General features: G+C 37.7%; 1 long non-coding RNA gene across 2 annotated transcripts in view; it reads right to left on the reverse strand.

Annotated features, from left to right (window-relative positions):
* LOC134171582 (uncharacterized) overlaps nt 1–21,999 on the reverse strand; it is a 204,674-nt gene that overhangs the window by 119,380 nt on the left and 63,295 nt on the right. For both annotated transcript variants that reach the window (XR_009967664.1, XR_009967665.1), the window contains exon 2: nt 15,981–16,043. This is a non-coding gene — a long non-coding RNA (uncharacterized LOC134171582). The remainder of the gene's footprint in view (nt 1–15,980; nt 16,044–21,999) is intronic.

Genomic DNA, 21,999 nt, shown 5'->3' on the forward strand with positions numbered 1-21,999 from the left:
GATGCTTATTATTTACAGAGCATTTTGTGTTCTGAGGACTTGCAATCTTGCTTTTGACTGCAGAGGATGATATCAATTACATTAACCCAGAACATCTTTTATTTGACTATTACAGGTTGTGAAAGGCTTATGAAAGAAATTTGTACTGTAGTAAAATTCAGAGCTTCCTTTTCCTTTTATCTGAGAAAGCAACAGAGCAGAATCTGAAATTCCATTCTCTTCAACTTTTGCTTATTCCTTGTTCCTGAAGTTAAATCATCCATTCAGAATAGATCTTAAAGGAAGCATTAGAGATGCAAGCTGATAAATACCTTCTGATGTCTTTTTTTTTTTCAGTTTGCAGTATTAGAATGCTTTAACCTCTCATTTCTTCTTTCAAGTGGCTGTAGCATGCATATGTGAATAGGTTTGGGAATGTAATGTGCACTTGCATCACATGTGTTGAGCTGTGACAATCGTACCATTGAAAAAGAAACATGCTGGTTATGTACTTGCTGGACATGGTCCTTATCCTTTCCTGCTACCATGACAGTGTTGGATAAGTGGGTTTATAAATTCTGATGTCAGTAGGGGTGAATCAAGCATAGAATATAGCCATGTATATTAATTTAAAGAGAACAAAAGTGGATTTTTTTTTTTCCTGCTAAATCCCTGGAATGCATTACATTAGTGTACTATCTGCCTCATCAGAAAGCCTATATATTGTGACATACATCACCGAAACACTCCTGCTCTAATGACTCATAATGGAACCTGCTGTATTAGAGGTAATCCATTTTAAAATTGCCAGGAGTCACCAGAATAATTTATACTAATTTTTCTTACAGAAAGAAAAGCAAATCTGCATACATCTTCTAATGTATTGAACTTATACTGAAGTTCACAATGTTAATGTATTTTTTTATATTGCAAAATCTATTCGTGTATGAAGTATACATCGTATAAGCAGTGAGTAAAGTAAAGCTGCCTTTGCTGCAGAACTGTTAAAACCATTACATTCATCATTACGTAGATGCATCATGGGAACTAAACCAAACATTATACCTATGGTTATTCAATTTATATGATAGGGAGGAAAATAAACATATGTTGATTAACACCATTACTAATTTGTTCATGCAAGCCATCACAGAATATTTGAGAGAGAAACCAAAATATTTCCCTCTCCCCTACTTGTGTTTTTCTGTGGTGACGTTGTTTGGTGAAAATCCCTGTCTTGTGACTAGTTCATTATCTTGCACGGAGAAAGATGCGTACATTCTGCTGGCTCATGGAGGCAGACATTTCTTTATCCATCCACACACAGACTAGTGAGGAAGTTTAAAACAGAACTGCATCTTTCTTAGTTGCTTCTGTTAATAATCGTGTTTGGGAATAATGTTTGCTCTTACATTTGGACAGCTTTGCTCTGAACTGTTAGGAGAAAGGTAGATCTTTCCTCACAAATAAACCAAGTTCTTTTGCATACATGAAAAAAGGTGAAGGAAGTTCACTTTGAAGGACCCTGTGGTATCAGTAAAAAGGACCATTGCTAGAAGATTAGTATTTGGAATGGTAAGAACTCTGTCAGAATCACTGTAAAATTACTGGACTATAATTAAAAGAAAGAAAAGAAGAAAAACTTAGAAGAACCTTTTTCTTCCACTGCAATTTACTGTTTGTGGGGTTCTGGATTTTGGTGGGTTTTTTGGTTTTTTTTTTTTTTTTTTTACTTATAATGCTTACGAATGGCAACTGGTTATCTAGTTATGAAAATGGCTCCTTCTAGTCTTCTTCCTACTAAGACAACTTAATTTGGAAGATTGTCAGTTGAGTCTTTAACTATGTGATTGCTGACTCCTTCAGAGAATTCCCATAGTTTTGTGAGGTGTCACTTCCTTTTACACAATCCATGTTGACCCTTTCCCAGTATATCACACTCATCCACATGATCACAAATTCTCTTTACTATAGTTTCTACTAGTTCTCCATCTGCGGACATCAGATCTACTGGTCTGTAGTTTTTCAAAATAGGTGTCTATGTGTGACCTTCTAGACTTCTGGTAGTCAGGTACTTTTAAACAAGAGATTTCACAGTACAGTTAACTGCTCAGTTATATCACTGTAGGTTTTGTCCAGAAGATCATAGGTGAACACAGTCTTGACCCAGTGACTTGTTACTGTTTAGAGTGTTCTGAGTAGAAGTTATTTTGTCTTATTACAGTGTCTTCCAGCAGCCCTTTGATTTGCAGGAGGGGAAACCCTTTCATATGCCTTATAGTACAGGGTAATCCAGTAATGGAATCTCTTTAAGGTGCCCTACAGTAAAAAATAATAATAATAATAATTTAAAAAAAAGTAATGCAATAACCTTATCTTCTTCGAGCACTCCTTTTATACCTTGAACAGTAATTGCTTCTGCAGATTCCAAGACAGGTATTCTGTTCCTGATCTTTGAAAAAAGATATGTTACTAGAGTTTATGACTCTTATAAGATGATCCTAAAACAATTCCTGTGTCCTTTTTCCTTGACTGTGTTCTTACATCTAGTCTGCCAGAATTTATGATCCTTTCTATTTCCTCTGGACAAACCTTCAGTTTTCTGAAGAATGTCTTCTTGCTTTTCAGCCACTGTTAAGCCATGTCTGCTTTTGCATGATGCTCCTAACAGCTGTTTGATTTCGATGGCCAGCACTTGTATTGAGCCTCCAAAACTGTTGGTCCTTATTATCTGTGTGGAGAAAAGTGCTTTGCAGTTTTGTGTGTGTGAGAGAATTTAATTAAAATTAAGTTAGAACCAAACCCAAAGGCCTTGATGTTGTGATAATGACATTCTAATGCAGCGTGGTATTTAGAGTATATATTCCTCCCAGAGGAATGGGGAGGAGGATCGAAAGAGTGCAACTCCCACAGGTTGAGACAAGAACAGTCCAGCAACCAATGTACAACACAAATCACCACCACTACTACCAACAACAGCAATGATAAGAGAAAATAACAAGGGAAGAGAATACAATACCACCAGCCAAGAAACAAGTCCCACCCAGAAGCCCATGTCCCTCCGGGTAACTCCCAGTTACCCCCCACCTTGGGCATGACGTGCTGTGGTATGGAATACCTCCTTGGCTAGCCTGGGTCAGGTGCCCCGTCTCTGCTTCATCACAGCTTCCCCTCCTCCCTGGCAGAGCATGAGCCTCACAAAGTCCTTGGTCAGGGTAAACGTCACTTAGCAACAACCGAAAACATCGGCTTCACCAGCATTGTTCCCAGGCTGGAAGTCAAAACACAGCACTGCACCAGCTACCACAAAGGAGAAACATGACTGCTACTGCTGAACCCAGGACACAAACAAAACTGAGTTTTATGTTGGTGCTGTCTCCACAACAATCTTGGAGAATAAACTGCTCAGTGTGGTCATGAAAACACCAGTGTCACTTCCTTCTTCAAAAGATGCAGTTATTCCTAAAATGTCTGTCAGTCAAAACTGGCCAGCCAGCCAGTCTGAGCTGTTCTAAGAGAATTGCTGCACTTAGACATAGTTTTATCTTCTGCATTACACTTCTGCAAAAGTTTTTGCTTTCTTTAGACTCTACAGACCTGCAGCCTGCAGCTAGAGCTCCTTCTATCCCTTTTCTTAAAGAAAAGCCAATTCAGAGTTCCTCTTCTCTGTGCCTGCATCCTCATGCTGTTAGCTACAGAACAAACTGATCATAGTGAAATACATGCCTATTTTTGAACTGGATCAGTTCACTGATATAATTTATCAGTCACACTCATAAATTATGTGATATTTACACAAGCAAAGGAGGACAACCACCATAACACCAAAAACTTTTCAACAGCCTTCCACTTCATTGCAGTAAGAACCAACTTCAAACTGTCAATGAGCCTACTTATACTGTGAATACCTCCTGGCCCATGCAGCAGTAACAAATATAGCATTACATTTCCATTACATATCCCCACCATTTTTTACTGTCAAAAGTAAGCTTCAAGCTTAAGGAAAAGGTAATTTATTACATAACACAGTGCAATGAAGTTGGAACAAAAGAGGTTCAGGCTCTGCACCCTCCCAAGGCCGGTCAAGCACTGCAACAGGTTACCCAGAGAGGTTCTGTAGTCTGCATCCTATTTTTAGCAAGTTGGACTAGAGCCCTCTGGAAGCACCTTACAACCAGAGTTATCCTATGATCTTATGATGCAACAAAACCAAATATATTTCTTTTTATGGAATATTTGCTCTCTATTTTTGCATGTACAACCTTTTATTCGGTCATAATCATTGATGCTTTGATTGTGTTGACATAATTAAAACAACTATTTGCAGAAAACCAAATGAATTCACAGAATGCTTGGAATACAGCTTCTGGGGACAAATATGTCATCTATAATAAGGAGGAAGAAAATGAGAAGCAGAGTCTGGACTAGCAATTCAGAGAAATATATTAGAAATTTAAATATCTACGCCAACTTGTCATGCATCGTTTACACAGCGGCAGGAAAAACAGCAGTCTTGATTTTCCACCAAAGCATTTTCTACATTGCCAGTTAACTGGCGGTGGAGTGAGGGAAGAGAGTAAGAAAGAACGATTTCAGATAAATCTGATGGAAATAAATCTGCAGACTTCATACTGAACTAATATTTTTTCTGCACAACATCAGTAAAAGTGAAGAAAAGAGCAAGAGAATAGCTGGTTTTCATTATTATTTAGACTGAAGCAGTTAAGTGAGCGAAGAAAGGGAGACAGGTCTTTACTTAACATTTCCTCTCTCAATTGCAAGTGGACTTAATAAATTACAACCCTCCCAGCAGCCTCCTGTTTTCCCTCCTCAATACACTACTCAGAGTTTAAAGGTCTTTCTACAGATTGGTATGCTGCCCTTGCCATTTTCAGGGCATGTTTTGCAAGAAACCCTTGCTTACTCAGCTGAATAAAAGCCTCGCCATGTTCACTGACTGGACATGGACAAATCTTAAACTATGGGACCAGCTATCCTGAAGAAGTACCATGAATACACATTCAGCAAAGTTGGGGTGTGACAAGTAGCACACATCACATAACATCTCCTTTCAGATGCCAGGAAGAAAAAGAACTAGTAATAAGTCTTACTTTAGATGCACCTTTTGCTACTGACTGCCGTACAAACATAGTTGGTTCTACCGTCTCAGGATGGAAAGAGGCAAAAATGAATCAGCATTTCAAGCAAATGGTTGTGGCAGATCCTTGACATCTGAGGTCCTAAACCAGCAGTTTACTTAATTACTTTTGTTGCAGAGGGACATTGCTTGTCTAGAATTAAACACAGAGTGGGAATATTGCCTTGTTCCCTGATAGTTTTCCCTCAATTCTATGATTAAGGTGAGGTATTTCCCTCATGGATATCTCTCACTTTAAAAGCAAGGGGGGGAGGGGAAAAGGGGAGAAGCAAATGGGAAAAAAATTATATCCATCTTCGAATTTGAGAAGTCAGGCACATTTTTACAGCTAACTTGCATATTCTGGACAGGAACTGTCTGAGACTGTGACAGCTCAAAAGAAACATCGTCAGGTAACACTTAGTGGAGACCCACTGACCTCTTCTTATCACTAGTATCACCACCTAAAGTACCTGAGCATGCCCCCAGATCCTCTTTAAACAGACTGCTAGCCTCAGGCAGAAACACATTTGTTGTTCCTCCTGCTTTTGCTTCATTCAACCCTACACAGCTAAGCTAGCACCAAGGTCTTCAGGGTCAAGAAGAAAAAAAGTAACCAACTGTGCTATTATTTTGGAAATACCCACTTCAAAAGGTGTTTCTTACATTTATTTCAAAGACTCTACTTTGCTCCAGGGCTGTAAGCAGTGTCAGTGTCAGGCAGATGCTCACAAAGAAAGACAGACCTGAAGGATGGTGTCAAGAAACTACGACCAAACCAACAGGATGCTCAATAAATGAGTATGGCTCAAAATACTCCCCAGGGGACTTGAAAACATTTTTTCAGTGACTCAGTAAATCTAATATAGCTTCATCATTCATGATCCTGATTCAGGTTTATCACATGGCAAATCATTTTAGCAAAAGAGATTCACTGCAAAAACAATGACCAATTATGCAGCTGGTTTGAAAACTGATTCTAGTAGCAACAGCAAAATACTTTGCTGCAACATATTTTACACCAGCTATAACAGAGCAAACACATAGGCAGTAAAAGCATCTTGGGTAGAAACAGTATCTTTCATTAGACCAACTGGTACTCGTGGAAAAGCCAGACAACATTCCAGATAAAAATCCTTTCTTCATGCCAGAAACAGAAGCAGCAGTTCCAAAGGTACACATGCATTTAGCAGAACTGATCATAGTTTAAGTATAGATCAAGGAGACCATCTTCTAAAGAAGGGAGAATTTAAAACAAACAAAAAAATCCTAGCAATAATATCACCTAAGACCACTGAAAACATAAGTCTAATCATGCTGAATAAGTATTTCTTTCAAGTGAAAAATAATACCAATACCATTACTGTTTTATGAGCTATGTCTGAGAGCATATAGTGTCCCTCCAATTCTTCTTCCTTTTCTCCTCATCTACATATGTATACCTTTGAGTCTTAACAGACACATCCTTTTACAAAGGATTCAATGAATTTTATACATAAACTCACTACTGCAAACTAAAATATCACTGCTTTATATAAAAGAATATATTTACAGAACAGAAAGTAAGATACATTCAGATTTTTAGTTCCATTATATAAAAATTAGGGTGACTTCTTGGCTGCACCAATAGCCATACTTTTCTATCATTTTAATGATGTTGCAGGGTCAGCTGAAGTTAATGGAGTTGCATCATTGATTAATTCAGACTAATCAAGGCATCAAATTAATTGAAGGCTTCCCATTCTTCCACACACAAAACCAAACAAACAACTTAAGGAAACTTCAATGGCTGTCTGCTCCACCTCTTTATCAGAAACTTAGTCCCATAGCAGTACTGGTTGAAGAAAACACACGCATGTGCCTGAGCTACTGCTGAAGCGGCCAAGATTGTTCATGGGATCCTGAGATAATTCAGGTTGGAATGCAGCTCAGATCTCCAGTCACTTCAGGGGAACCAGCAACCCTAAACAGAAGGATGTAATAGTACAGTAATTATCGGAAGTAACAGTCTAAGATATAATTACTAAATCCATTAGGCCTACCTGTTGACAACCCCAGAAGGGTCACAAAAATGATATACACAGATCATAGAATCAATTAGGTTCAATTAGGTTAGAAAAGATCTTTAAGATCAAGTCCAACCCTTACCCCAGGATAGCTGAGTCTACCACTAAACTATGTCCCTAAGGGCCTCATCTACATGGTTTTTGAACACTTCCAGGGCTTGTGATTCCACCATTTCCTGGCAAACCTGTTCCAATGCCTGATCACCCTCTCTATGAAGATATTTTTTCTAATAACCAATCTAAACCTCCCCTGATGCAGCTTGAGGCCATTTCCTCTTGTCCTATCACTTGTTACTAGGAAAAGAGACCAGTCACCTCTCTCCATCTTCCTTTCCAGTAGTTGCAGAGAGCAGTAAGGTTCTCCCTTAGCTTTCACTTCTCCAGATGAATCAACCTCAGTCCCCTCAGCCGCTCCTCCAGACCTTTTACCAGCTTTGTTGCCTTTCTCTGGACCTGCTCCAGCAGCTCAGTATCTCTCTTGCAGTGAGGGGTGCAGAACTGAACTCAGTATTCAAGCTGTAGCCTCAACAGTACTGTTCAGAGAGCTGCCGTCTAACAGCATTCATTCCTTTCCTACCCTTTTACATTAGCTTTGACCCAGCTGGGCTCTCATCTCATTTAAGCCAACGAGACTTCTGACAAATGCTTATGGACTTTTAACTTATTACCCATAACACATCCAGGATTTTATATAATTCATTTGAGGTGCTACCCTACTCTCTAAAACCTGGAGCACTGCAGGGTGTATTCCCCTGCAATGATTGGCTCTCCTTGCACTCTGTAAAGAGGTATGCAACATGGTGGCCACAGCCCTGTCATGTCTGCTCTACTTAAAATACCCTTCACACATTGATGTGAAGCATCACTGCCTCTGCACTGGCACAAACCCACCAATCTAGACACCATGACCTGCAGAACACTTCTTAATTCATGTATATTTTGGTTGATTAATCTTTTCGTGTCTTTCAGCAAGAGACAATTAAACCTCTCAGGGAGACAAGAAGCCACAAAGTGAATTCAGAGTGTGAAAATGGGTACAACTTTAAAAGACTAATTTTGAGAAGCTGCATTATACCCTGAGCCTCCATAAAAACTGCTTTTCATTGAAACGTTTCAAGTAGATTTTCACTGAATTCTAATTTTTGTTACCAAATGTTTATGATACAGGGTGTTCTGTAATTAGGTGAGGGTTGTTTTGTTTTTTTCTTCTTTTCTTGCTGATGGACATTGCCATGAGAACTACAGTGAAATGCATTCTTCCTGCTCTAGAAATAACGTAAAAGTCTGATTTTAAATTATAAAAAGCAATACTTCATTGGTGTTTTTACTTTTAGTAACACAGATCAGGCCAGCTGGAGATGTTGTTTCTACCCTGGAAAATCTTGTGCGATGTTTTAAATTGTAAAGGGAAAAAAGTGGTTCTAGCTTTTATGATAACACAATTCACAGTGACTTCTCCTGGTATTATGTTTCTGGGAATTGCTTCACACTGCAAACTAACATAAACTTCTATGAGCACCTTGAGAAAAACATGCATTTAAAAGTTTATTTAGGCAAGGTAAAAGATTACACTGAGAAGAATGCATTCGCATATGCTAAGCAGAATAGAGCCAGATCACCGCCACAGCTTCATTTTCCTCATGTATATGAGGACATATAAGTTTTAAATTCCTACTTCAAATTCAATGCAAAGTCCTAATCATCACATTCCAATCAAGTCCAACAGACAGAAACACAAAGACCTTTGTCAGAATAACTGAAAACAGCTCTCCCTGGGCAACTTGAGTGACAACCTGAGGGACATAACTTTAACTCCTTTTCTATAAAAAGCTTCTAAAAGTAGTTTAACAGTATTGAACCTGAAAAATTAATATGATTTTGCAAAGGCAGTCAGTGTGGTGGCTCAACACAAAAACATATCCTATTGCAGCCTCATATTGTAATTGAGCTATCTTTTTAAAATTGCTTTCAGCCCATGTTACATCTGTAAAAGACTAAAGCTCAAAGAAGGTTTTTTAACAATTTAACAAAATTTCTAACAGGTTCTAATTCTTCTTTCCTCCCACACAACTTTTTTTTTTTAATTATAAAGATTGATTTGAATAAATATGCTTAAGCAAATGCAATTTCAGGTCAGTTGCATTGCATAATAAAAATTATATAAATCGCCTCTTTTCTACCTGCTCTTTTAGCTTCTCTAGTTATATTTTCCAAACATTAAAAATAATATTAGCTGCATGGACAGACAGTTAAGTCTATCTTCTGGCACAGCTGGCAAGAAGCAATGTAAGAAAAGAATGTAGTAAGAGTTCATTCTGCAGTAGGAATTAGTATGAACTGTATAAGAAGGAATTGCATCAGTGAATTTTCTTTACTCAAGAGATACAGCAACCTAGTAGTTCTGTAGAAATGGCAGAAAATGGCTGTAGAAGAAATTCCTTTCTCTGGAGATACGGAATAAAGTGGACAAGTGTACTGTAGACTCTTGAATTTATCCCTGTATCTAATTTGAATGCTATATATTCAAATATATCTGTAGATAAAAAGTTAGTCTTCTCCCCAGTATATTGCTACCTCCACACATATATAGCTATTCCATTAAAGGACTTAAGCTAACTGGTTTGACTGAAAGCGAGGATATTCTTCTTAGCAAAATTGCAGAGATTCCTCACAAAAACATACAAACTAGATTTCCAGTTAGTTGGTTTTGTTACTGACTCCAGCTCTAAGAAAAGTATGCTTTCACACACAGTACCTGTACCCTGAAGTGATGAATATTCATTCCATCTTTTCCCTTGCAGAAAGTTCAGAATAATCAATTCTTATGAGTTCTTGTATATTAAAGTTTCACAAATAAAAGAAATAATAGAAACACAGTAAGAGTAAAGGAGTATAGGACAATCACACACTTGCTGTGCTTTGTAACCCTTCTAACCAGAACGTGAGAACAGATCTATACCCAAATTGCTTATAGCTTGTTACAGTATCTGTGTTGTGGTTTAAACCCAGTCAGGCAACTCGTTCACTCACTTCCCCCCCTTTCTTGCCCTCCCCCTGCTCCCGGAGGGACGGAGAGGAGAATCAAAAAGAATGCAACTCCCATGGGTTGAGATAAGAACAGTTTAGTAACTAAGGTATAACACAAATCACTACTGCTACCACCAATGATAATAATGATAAAGGAAATAACAAGGGAAGAGAATACATCATCTCACCACCAGCCGACAGATAACTCGCCCCCCCAGCCCGACCAAGCTCTGACCGATACCTCCTCCAACCCCACAGTCCCAGCCCTTCCGGGTAACTCCCAGTTACATCCTGAGCATGAAGTGCTGTGGTATGGAATACCTCTTTGGCTAGTTTGGGTCAGGTGTCCTGTCTCTGCTTCCTCCTGGCTTCCCCTCCCCCCTGGCAGAGCATGAGGCTCACAAAGTCCTTGGCCAAACCAAAACATCCTTGTTATCAGCTCTGTTCCCCAGCCGAAAGTCAAAACACAGCACTGCACCAGATACCAGGAAGGAGAAAAAAGACTATTACAGCTGAACCTAGGACAATCTGTTAATAAGCAATTCTCCACACTGAAGACAGAGATGGTTAAAGTATTTTGGTTCATTTTGTTGGTTTAGTTGGGGTTTTTAATATATGACACAGATTGTAATTGCTTCTAAAGGGCTCTTGCTGGAAGAAGAGTTCCTATTCTTCAAGAATGTAACATATGTAAGCTGTTTTCCTGAGTGGAAGTCTAAGTTTGTATACGTAAAAGTTTAATCCCAACAAGTGTTGAACAGCTGCATTCCTATGCAACACTGCAAAACGGAGAAGAAACCTGGTAGAAATTAGTTTAGGAGAGCTGTCCTATGCAAAGTAGTCAATAGAGAAGAATAACAAATTTATCTGTGTGTGGGAGCTGGGCAAGCAGGAAGACAAAGCTCAAAGTTTTAATGGAACAAAAGAGAGAGCTTGTGAAAATAAGACAAAATCTAGATAGCAAAAAGAGAATGGTGCAAACCTTAAAAGTCATCAACAAGCTTGGAAACGGTAACCTCTCACTGCCCTGTTCTGTCTCTCTGCAAGCTCAACTCCTTAATTTATTCTAGTCTGACGCATTTGCAACTTCAGTCTTCTCAGTGCAATCAACAAGTCTACTGCTCAGGATGCAGATCAAGCTGACTGTTAGAGCTAAATGGTGGTTTGTCAGACTGCCAGAACGACTCTTTAAAAGAAATATATTACAACAATTTTAACAAGTCCATTAATGTCACAGTCTAAAGCAGGTACAATGGGCATTAATTTCCTGTGTCAATGTTGTGTAATGCATACATACTCCAGGGATGAAGGATAAGTCACTGCTGTAACCATTCTACTTTACTTCTCTCATCTTCCAAACTTCCTCAAATGAGATTCACACAAACTGTGCTAGTTATTTCCTGTTTTGCAGCCATATGCACAAGCCTCAACTAAGATTAGGGCCCCTGTGTGCTGTACATCAGTAGCTAGACACAATCCTTGCCTCACAAAGTTCACAAGTTAAACAGCCAAGACAGGAAAATGATAGGAGAAATATCAGAGACTGTTTGAGATAGTTACTTGCCCAAGGTCACAGAGCAGGCCAGGAACAGAACCCTTATCTCCTCTTCCCTTCCAATCACATTTCATCTCACCTTTGGCTGAACTTTATTCTCTGCCTTTTCTCCTAAATTATGAATAATTCAGTCTCTAGCTCTCAAGTTAAGATTGCTGTTCACAGATCATAACATTAAACAGATATTAAGTCTTATGCTACCGTATTAAAAAAGTGTGGTAAAATGAATACTTTTCATCCAAGAATCTGGTTTCCTTACCCATATGCATTTGGAATTGTTTCTTTTTTACTGGTACTGGTATAATTAATTCTGCCTCTGCCTGCCTGCCCGCCCATGGCGATGACTAAGTTTCTACAAATTATAGTTTGAAACATGAAGAGAAGGCTCTGAGGGGACATTACAGCAGCCTTCCAGTACCTAAAGAAAGCCTACAGGAAAGATGGAGAGAGACTTTTGCAAGTGCATGTAGTGACAGGGTAAGAGGGAATGGCTTTAAACTCATTTTAACCGTTTTTAAAGGTAAGGTTAGATTAGATATTAGGAATAGTTCATTGTGAAGGTGGTGAGGAACTGGCTTCTGAGGGTGAGGTGCCCAGAGAAGTTCTTGTTACCCCATTACAGGGGCTGATTAAGGCTAGGTTGGATGGCATTTTGAGCAACCTGGTCTATTGGAAGGTGTCCCTGCCCATGGCAGGTGGGGGCTGGAACTAGACGATCTTTAAGGTCCCTTCTAGACCAAATCATTCTATGATTCAGATTAGCTGCAACATCTACTTTGCCATGTAAGTATTTTGATTTTGTAGAGATTACTGCAAATGTGGTGGCAAAATTCAGTACTGTAAAGAACTGTGAACTGTGTTACTAATAAGAGTTCATTACTTTTACAAAGACTGATCACCCACCAGAATGACTTGGAGCCTGAAAGAAATTCTATTGACTTGCTCTAGATAAACTAAATTGTTATCTTGATACTAACTAGACTAAGTTACCTCATTGAATAAAGCTCACTGACCTGATTTCTGAAAGTGCCAGATACAGCTCCTATTGACAAGTGTGTTAATAAATTGGCATTTTTTAAATGGAGGTTGATGGCTGCTCAATTACCCTAACTCAGTTTGTCAAAGAGAGCGCTCATTGGATACCTTCTATTAATTACAGCCTAACATCCAAAGCAGTTGTAAATAACATGCCTTAAGCCTTTATTAGAAATGTTGATCACATCATCTTCTGTCATTATCTCAGCGAACTCCACACCTAGACTCTGTAATTTTCTGGTTACATTTTCTTAGCTTGAGGAGTACAATACACTGCACAGCAAACTGCTATAGAATTTTAAATCACCCATTTAAAAAAAAAAAAAAATAAGCCTATGCAATGAGAAATGAAAAGGGTGCATTACACCCTTTTAGGAAGGCTAAACAGCAACAGTAGATTTCTTTCAATTGTCCAAACTGATGGCACACATCTCACACAGCATAATTGTATCCCTTGGGATTTATGGACAGATTGGCCCCACTTACGTAGCCATCAACTTCTGGTGAAAACTGATTTTGGGACTCCTTTGCTTAAACATCCTGATGTACAGTTTGAATAGAGGATAGTCAGAGAAAAGAATATATAGCTACTCTTTAACATTCATGTAAATTACATGACCTAATTACAGATGCTGCAATATACCATACCAAGTATTTGTTAATAGTATACTCTATTATATAAAATTTCAGTACAGCATAAGGCTGCAGACCAGTGAGGAGCAAATAAGTGGACTGCTAGAGCAAGTGTATGAAACAGCTCCAAGTGAGCCTAATGGCGGGGGGGTGGTGGTTGGGGGGTGGCAGGCAGGAGGGGAAAAGGCATCAGGGACTTTTCTCAGTGAGAGCTTTGGACACTGATGTCCAATTGCAATGCACTAACTTCAAGACTGCTCATCAACCTTAGGACTCTATGGCTGATGAAAGAGAAGACAAACATCAAACAAAGAGGTGACTGTACCTTGGTCAGTATGGCATATGAGGTGGCACAGCTCTGTTAATTTACTAAGTATTGTGACTAGCTGAGTGATGGATAAATCCATGGGTTTCAAAAACCCAGCAAATTTCTCTAAGCATAATTCTTTCTCCCAAACAATTTTGCTTACAACAAATCCCATGACAAAAAGTAAAGAGAAATACAGAAACAACAAGGCTATAAAAACAAAGAATCATGAATCTTCAAGCTGAAAAGTGACTTTACTGAGCAGCGTTACAAATTGTCTTGCACATAAATGCAGAATTGGACACAATATCTTTTAGAGATATTTTAGTCTATATCATTCTGTAGTTCTATGTAAGCTGCATGTTTGGCCTCTCATTTCAAAGCTTCCGTGCCCTTATTCAGGCTCACAATGCCAAAAAGATTTTAAAGGCAGAACACTCTGTTTTCTCATGTTTAAACTAAGGGAATTTTAGAATAGAAAGTAGAATGCAACAGACTTTAAAAGTCTATTTGTAGAGAAGTTCCTGGCATCTTTTTTGAGAACGACTGTAAATTCATAAAGGCTGTTTCAGTTCCAAGCAAGTACAGGGTTGGCACCTCAGTATTAAAAGCACTAAAAAGAAGGTGCTCCTACAGGGGGATGAGGGGAGGAAGGCATGTGGTTAACTTAATCACTGTTCACAGATACTGGATTTGGAATTTAAAATAAGAAAAAAAAGAACCAACAAATCTATGCGACCTTAATTACTTACCCTTAGTCTAAAAGCCACACATTTTCTACCATTTTCTTTTAATTAAAAACATAAATACTTTATTTTTGTAATAATTTCCCTTGTTGCATTGTCTTTTGAAATCAAATAGCAGTGAAAGAAGACAGTAAATTAGTCTGTAGTCATTTAAAGGACAGGCTGAAAGATGGACTAGCAATAAAATCCAAATATATTACTATACAAGAAGTATTTGAGCTGTCTGATACTATATATAACTGAACTGCTAATGACAGTTTAAGCTTTTAGAATCTCGTGTGCCTAGTGTCAACAAGTAAAACAAGAAACATCAGGAATTTGGTAATAGGTGCTACATGTGACTTTTAACCTCTTGGAGACAGAGGTTGCGCAAAAACCTCTCCACAGGCAGAAACTGCATGTTACTCACTGTACTACAAGTAGTCCCTCACCAGTTTCAGCACTGTGCTGTAATACATGGTAGGATATGCAACACCCCTTTGCTGTGAGATGTTCCTTAGTTTTAATTGAGGTTTAACAAATGTATCCCAAGTGAAACAGATCCTCTCCAGCTGGAGGTGGGGAGGAGAGATCCCAGAATGTCCCCTACCGCTACTGGACTTTAGCCTGAGTGGTCAAAGTTACAAGCAACTCTTCCCATGAATTAACTCCACAGAGGTGAAGAGAAACAACCATTACACACAGGAAATACTATTTAAGTACAATATTAAGGACATATAAAAGTACAATACAATATTAAGTACATATAATAAATTTTTCATTGAAAGCAAGTTGTTCACACCACTGCTGGCAAAGTACTAATCATGTACCTAAAATGTACAGGATTCGCCTTACATTCTAATGCACATAAATGTACGGTAACATAACATCTTTATGTTAAAAATTTTAGCAAGAAACTAATGTGAAAATGATCTAACATGAAACAGATCCAAGAGCCTCTAAAATGCAGTTTCCTGAAAGTGTGTTAAAAAGCAGCCAGAGCCTCTTTCCACTAACTTCTTTTATGCCAGTCAAGAAGACTTCAGACTTCTGTTTGCCTAAGTACCTTCAAAATCTGCTTACTGCTTTAAGTAGTCAATCACTTTTCTCTGTGATTCTCTAATTACTTTTTGATCCAAGTAGTGGTTACACTAATAAAAACCTCAGTACAGCCTCAACACACTGATTAATGTAAAAAATTGTTATACCAGAGATGTACATGAAACAATTTCTTGCTTACAGGGGAGGAGGCAAGGGGCACACGACATGACAAGAGACACATGACAAATTTTGGATAACCAGAGGCTATTTGCAAGTTCTTATTTTAATTTATTCAGTGCTATAGACAAGGATAAATATTGAGGAATGCAGTTTATCTGTTTCAAACCTCCTGTCACAGAACTTAGAAAAAACAAAACATCTCTCAGTTTAGTACTACCATTAGGAAACCACACATTTGTCTAAACAAACATTTCACATCTAGAATAATAAAACAGATGGAAAGAAAGCCTCTTACCCCAGCTTGGGTGCTGGAAGTTCTGACAGTGGCCTTCAACTCCTGTGAACATATTTCCACCACCTGTAAAAATAACAAAAATATTTACTGAGGTAGCAAGAGATTAATTTTACACTGTTTACTACGGGCATACACACAAAAAAAAACTCAAAGAAACAAACAAAAAAAAACACAAAAAACCAAAACCAAACAAACCTCACATTCCTGCCTATCACCAATCCCCATTAAAACTAAATCCTTCCTTTCAAGTACAACAGCACTAGTACGTTTTAGCATCAGGACATTTGATTCCATGACAAAAGATGCTGAAAAAACACCAAACATACCCCAAATCTGAATCACTTTGAAAACAGAGTGAAACAGACTTATTTCCAGAAACCTCACCTTTTTTAATATTTTTCCAGTCTATAATAATTTGCACAAATAAACTACAATCCAATTATATCTTCATAAAAAAATAATTAAAGAATGCTAATCTAATTAATGTCAACCAGGATATGTTTACAGAAAATGCATCTCAACTAACTTGATGAGATTAAAAGTTTGTATTAAAAAGAAAACTGCTTGATGCAGTCAGAATTCTTTGTGGATAAATTAGACCTGTTACTTCCTGAATTGTTGACTGAAAACCTCGAATGAAACAAAGTCAATATATGTCATGTGCTAATCAGATTAAAAACTGATTAACTGACAAATCTGAGTTGAAAGTCTAAGCAGAAAATCCTCATCAGGAGAGCAGAGTTTTTAATGGGTTCCTGCAGGCTCTACAGACTTTTAATAATTAGTTTTTCCACAATTAGCTACCTGATGGGAAGAAATGACTAGTAAAATATGAAGATGAGACCAGGAAAACAGCAATCAAGAAACAGGGTGTGCCATGGATGCACAAGGACAAATACCAGGGGAATCCAGCATAACGTGCACTTTAACAGCACCAAATGTAAACAAAGGCAAACACTTTGGGCGCACAGAATGCAAAGAGAAGGATTCTTTTTGAATTAATGCATCACAGGACAGCAGTGGGAACTCTGTCAAGTTTAGGTCTTGGGTGTCTTCTGTATTTTGTCTTCTTACAGAAAATCAACTTCAGTTCTTTAACACATTTAATTTTAAATGGTTACTATATATGTGTGCGCTCGTCTAAATGCACATATGCGTATACAGAAGAGGATGTTCTTCCTCAGAGTAACGAATATGAAAGGAGAAAGCATGCTGTTTACACAAAGGATTAACACATTGTCATGGAGATTTTTTTTTTTTATGGACCAGAATTCCTCACCTTAGTGAGGAATGAAATGTAACACCCCTGCGTCGTGACACTCCAATCGATGTGATAGAATCAGTGACCACCAGCAATTCGTTCTCTTCAACAGCTATATTCCAGAGGGATGGAAATTTTATTTACAAAAACATACAACATAAAATCAGTTGAAGATAACTAAAATCCCCCATAAGTCAAAATTCTGTTACTTAATTCCATAGCTACTCCTGTAATTCCAATATTATTCCTTCTCCCTTATTATGATACTTTTCTTTAAAATACCTAGCTTGAACAGTCAGCATTTTAAGCATCTCCAAAACAACCATCTACAAAACTGACTAACAACTACCAAGCAAAATCACACCCTATGTGCAAGTGAATAAGAAACCATGTGAATGCACACCAATTTCCTTCATCAGGTTCAGGAATAACACAAGCAAGCTGGTCTTCACATACCTTGTTTTCAGCATCATACATATTTTTTTTTTATATTTCATTCATGTCATATGATATACAGGATAGAAAACACTTGTTAGCAGAGGAAGTACTAAATATACAGAACTAAAAATTAATTCTTGCTTCTTAGTCAATAGTCTGGCGTAAGAACTTTTTTGAGAGGGAATGACAGTCCTTTCTTCAAAAAGTACAGTTTCATAAATAATAAATCATAATAGTCTTAGAACACAACCTACTATTTGCTTCAGAAGCACAGTTCCCAACAATTAGTTTAATCCTCTATATAGGTTAAATAAATAGTCATGGAGGCAGGGGCAGTGTCTTAGAAGTTAATTAGGAGTACAAATTAATTTTCAGAAGTGTGGTACAATTTCATGTGGGATATAAACCACTGCCTTTGCTAATTGCTATCAAAAAGTGGGCTCTCATTCTCAACTTCTGCCATCCACCACTTGTTTACAGCCCTCCCCTTGCCTTGGCCCTAGTAAGCATGCAAGCAAAACCAAATACCAAAACAACCCCTATCACCTTCCTATTTAAGGTTTGAAGTGATATTTCTCAAGTTTAGGGACCCAAAGACTGTGTGTAACTAATTACCTTTCCAAACCCAATTCTTGCTTGTCAAGAATCTACAATGTTCAAACGAATGATGAGATTCAAACTTGCTATTAAATGGCACATATGCCTCATATATGACTACAAATATTAGCATTTGTATCTAAGATTCCAGCATCTCCTGTGGTAAATTATTCCCTGTAACTGAGAAGTAATTACCACAAAGTTATTGGGTTATCAGACTTCTAATAATGTTATAATCACTTTCATTATACAATTGATTTGTCACAAATGCTCATATTACAAATATTATTGACCTCCTGCCACTTCTATAATGTAATTAAAGTTGCAGTTCAGCTTAACATATTGCCCCTCCTGTGCTGCTGAAGAGACATCACAGAAGCCACAAAAGTATCCACAGTCACTTTTTGGCTCAGCAGCAATGAGACCTAGGGCAGACATTTTGCCACCTATCCTCCAAAAACTTACTTTTACAATACCTTGTCTTGGTGTTTAAAGACCCTACTCTGCTTTTTTATGTAGCCACGCTTCATCTACCCCGAACTGTATCGTATTTCTCTTGAAGTACAAAATGTGTTTCCTACCCTGCAATTTTGCTTTGTATGCTTTCTACACTTGGACCAAACCCAAATTATTTTCTTCTTTTCTTTGCCTGGTATTTTCTTCCCGATGAAGTAACAGACCAATTAGTCCACTTTCTAATTTTTTTCTGATTGTTCAGCTTAAGCTTTTTAGCACAATTATTTTTTCCCATTCATTTCTCTCTGGAGATTTTTCTAAATCTGCCTGAAAGTTCAGAAAAAACAGACAAAAGGAAATGCAAGTATATCATTAATCTTATTTTAGCACACCTCCCATCCAAACCTATTAAGCTAGGTATGGCATTCTTCAGCAAGCTGTCATTTTGAAATGACTTAGCTTTTTTGAGTAACCTTTTGAAAATGAGACCGTTAACCTCTAGTATTGTTACTGCATTTATTCAAAGTTGCTACTTTAATACAAATCTAACCAAGACCCATCTTATAATATTATAATTTCTTAATTTCTTTGTCCTTCCTAGAATACTAAAATATTTCAACCTTTGAAACTCAGTTGAACAAATACATCCATCCTAAACTGTCATATTTATAGGAATTATTTCCCCAAACCCCACTTAAGTAACAAACAACTGAATTCAGTGAAACTGTAGCTTTGACTTACAAAGGGCAAGATTTGAAACTAACCAGTTAACATTAGAGATCCCTCCCTCTGGTATAATCAGTTGTCTTTTAGTCAGGAAAATCAATTCTATGGTTAGTTAAACAGGCTATAAATAAATCTAAAAAAAATATTTTAAAAATTATCAAAATTACAGATTATTATGCTACTGCTGTCATTTTCTTGCTACTTTAAAGTTAATGAATGTCTTTTGAGAATAAAGTTATTTATTCCACGGAGAATGATGCAATTAACTTTCACCAGCATGATTAAGTAATTCTTAGTTATATAATCGCATCACTTCGCAAGTTTTTCACACCACATTCACATACATGTGCCCCTTTCAATTTCCACACATAACGCTAATGACCACTGTAAAATACTGTGGGTACTTTAGATCTGTCATTTCAAAGAGGATGTATGGAGAAACTGATAGAGGATTATTATCAGATAGTATTAATCACTCTGCTGACTACATTTCCTTATTCCTGTGCTAAATTCAGGCTTACCTGGCAATAAACACTCTTGACCAGACTCCACACTCTCTAGTATGTGCTACTGGGCCATCCATCAATTCATTATATATATAATGTAAATATTTATATGAAATTGTGTTGGAATTCATGCCTCATACTAAGCAATCCCCTAATATATCTAAAGAATGCTGCAGCAAATGACAACAGTGACAACAGAAACCCTGATCTACAGTTCACATGTGATTTCCCATTACATTTTAAGTAAAACAGGTCCTGTGAAGTTCAACAAGGGATTACAATCATTATTAGTAGCCTAATGATACTATATTGGAAGGTGTTAATGGCTGCTATCAAGGGAGCCCAGTATCCAAAGGCAATCCTAAGGCTTCAATAAAGCCAGTGTTTGTGCCAGTTAGTCTTTTTTCACCTCATCAAGAATAACGAAGTCCCTCAGTGCAGTACACACAGCTAGGGCAGAAGTGAATCTCTGCAAATATAATGCAAGGGGTATTTGTTGGAAGAATGCTGCCAGCGTTAAGAATATGGTCTTGACAGGAAACTAGTATTAGATTTTTATAGCACACAGCTGAGAGGCCCAGAAGTTTCTGAGCAAGAAAACAGTTGATAATCATTTCAGGAAAAGGTTTTATTTACTTTCTCTTACCCTCTACCCCCTCGCCCCCCTCGTGTGTGCATGAATCATGCTAAGGTGCAAACCACATCCTGTAGTGCATCACACACAGCATAACCAGCCAGTCAAAAGGGTCATTTATCCCACCATATTCAATCTTGGTGTGGCCCCCACCTTGAATACTGTGTACAGTTTATGAAGGGTGTGGAGGCCTTGAACACATCCAGAGGAGGTCAACAAAGTTGGTGAAAGGGCTGGAAGGAATGCTTTATGAGGAACTGTTAAGGACTTCAGACTTGTCTATTTTAGAGAAAAGGAGGCCAGATGATGATCAAAGGCATATTGGCCAAGTACTGTTTTCCAGATGCCTCCAGAGGTGAAGGCACAAGGGAAGTTATCACCACGCTGTAGAAGATGTTAATTTCCACTGCTTCTATTTTCCTGCTTTTCTTTGTACATGCATTCCTGTGTGTAAGCCCCAGTGGGAAGATGCCCCACAACTATTTATATCATTATAATAGAGCTCCATTGCAAATTCAAACGAATTTTCACTCAATCAACAATTAAGAAGCTGCTCAGATCACTGTGAAGAAAACATGCAGTGCTGGATATCTACTGTGTTAACACTGGCACTGCCCAGACTAGCGCATGGCTTTTAGATCACTAAGTGCTAGCTCAAGTATTTCTAAGTACTTTGTTTTTGCCAACCAAAACCACCCGTAACTTTCTGACATAAATAATGTCTACCTTCTTGGAAAATCTGAAATGTTAAACCTAGATAAAATGCATGAGAGCCCAGAGTCAGATCTACTAGGCCCAGTCCCTTGAAGCCCATAGAACTCAGCTCTTGATGGAATTTCACAAGAACCACAAATCTCGTGGCTCTCAAAACACAAAATACACTATGGTAGAACTTTTTCAAAACTTTACTATGAGGGGAAACAACAAGGTGGAAGAAAAAAAATATGCTACAACTATCTCTGGCAAGAAATTATAGCAAGCCAGAGGAAATACATGCCTTCCTGTACAATCATTATTAATTCCAACTGTTTATAATTTTTGTACTTTGTCTTTGAAGAATAATTTCCAAAAGCACAAACAGAAATTACTCCAGCCTTAATCACTCTTCAAAATATGGCTTGTTTTTTATTTCTCCTCAGATTTCATATTTTTAGTGTATTTTAAAACTCTAAATGCAGTATACAGCTATGCTTATATCTTACAAAAAAAAAAAAAAGGATGGCTGACTATATGTGTCCCTACAAATGCAGAAGTTATTTAGAAGTCCTTTCTTTGTTCTCTCTCTGACTTAGTAACTACTACCATTGCATTTTATTTCCTTCCTATTTTGAGATTGAATCCTGCATGGTATAAGACTACTTTTAACTCTTGTCTTCTTACTAATTAGCAGATTTATAATGA

Source organism: Pezoporus occidentalis, unplaced genomic scaffold (assembly GCF_034315485.1).
Source record: "Pezoporus occidentalis ecotype Australia unplaced genomic scaffold, CSIRO_AGI_Poc_V1 ctg41, whole genome shotgun sequence".
Taxonomy (NCBI): domain Eukaryota; kingdom Metazoa; phylum Chordata; class Aves; order Psittaciformes; family Psittacidae; genus Pezoporus; species Pezoporus occidentalis.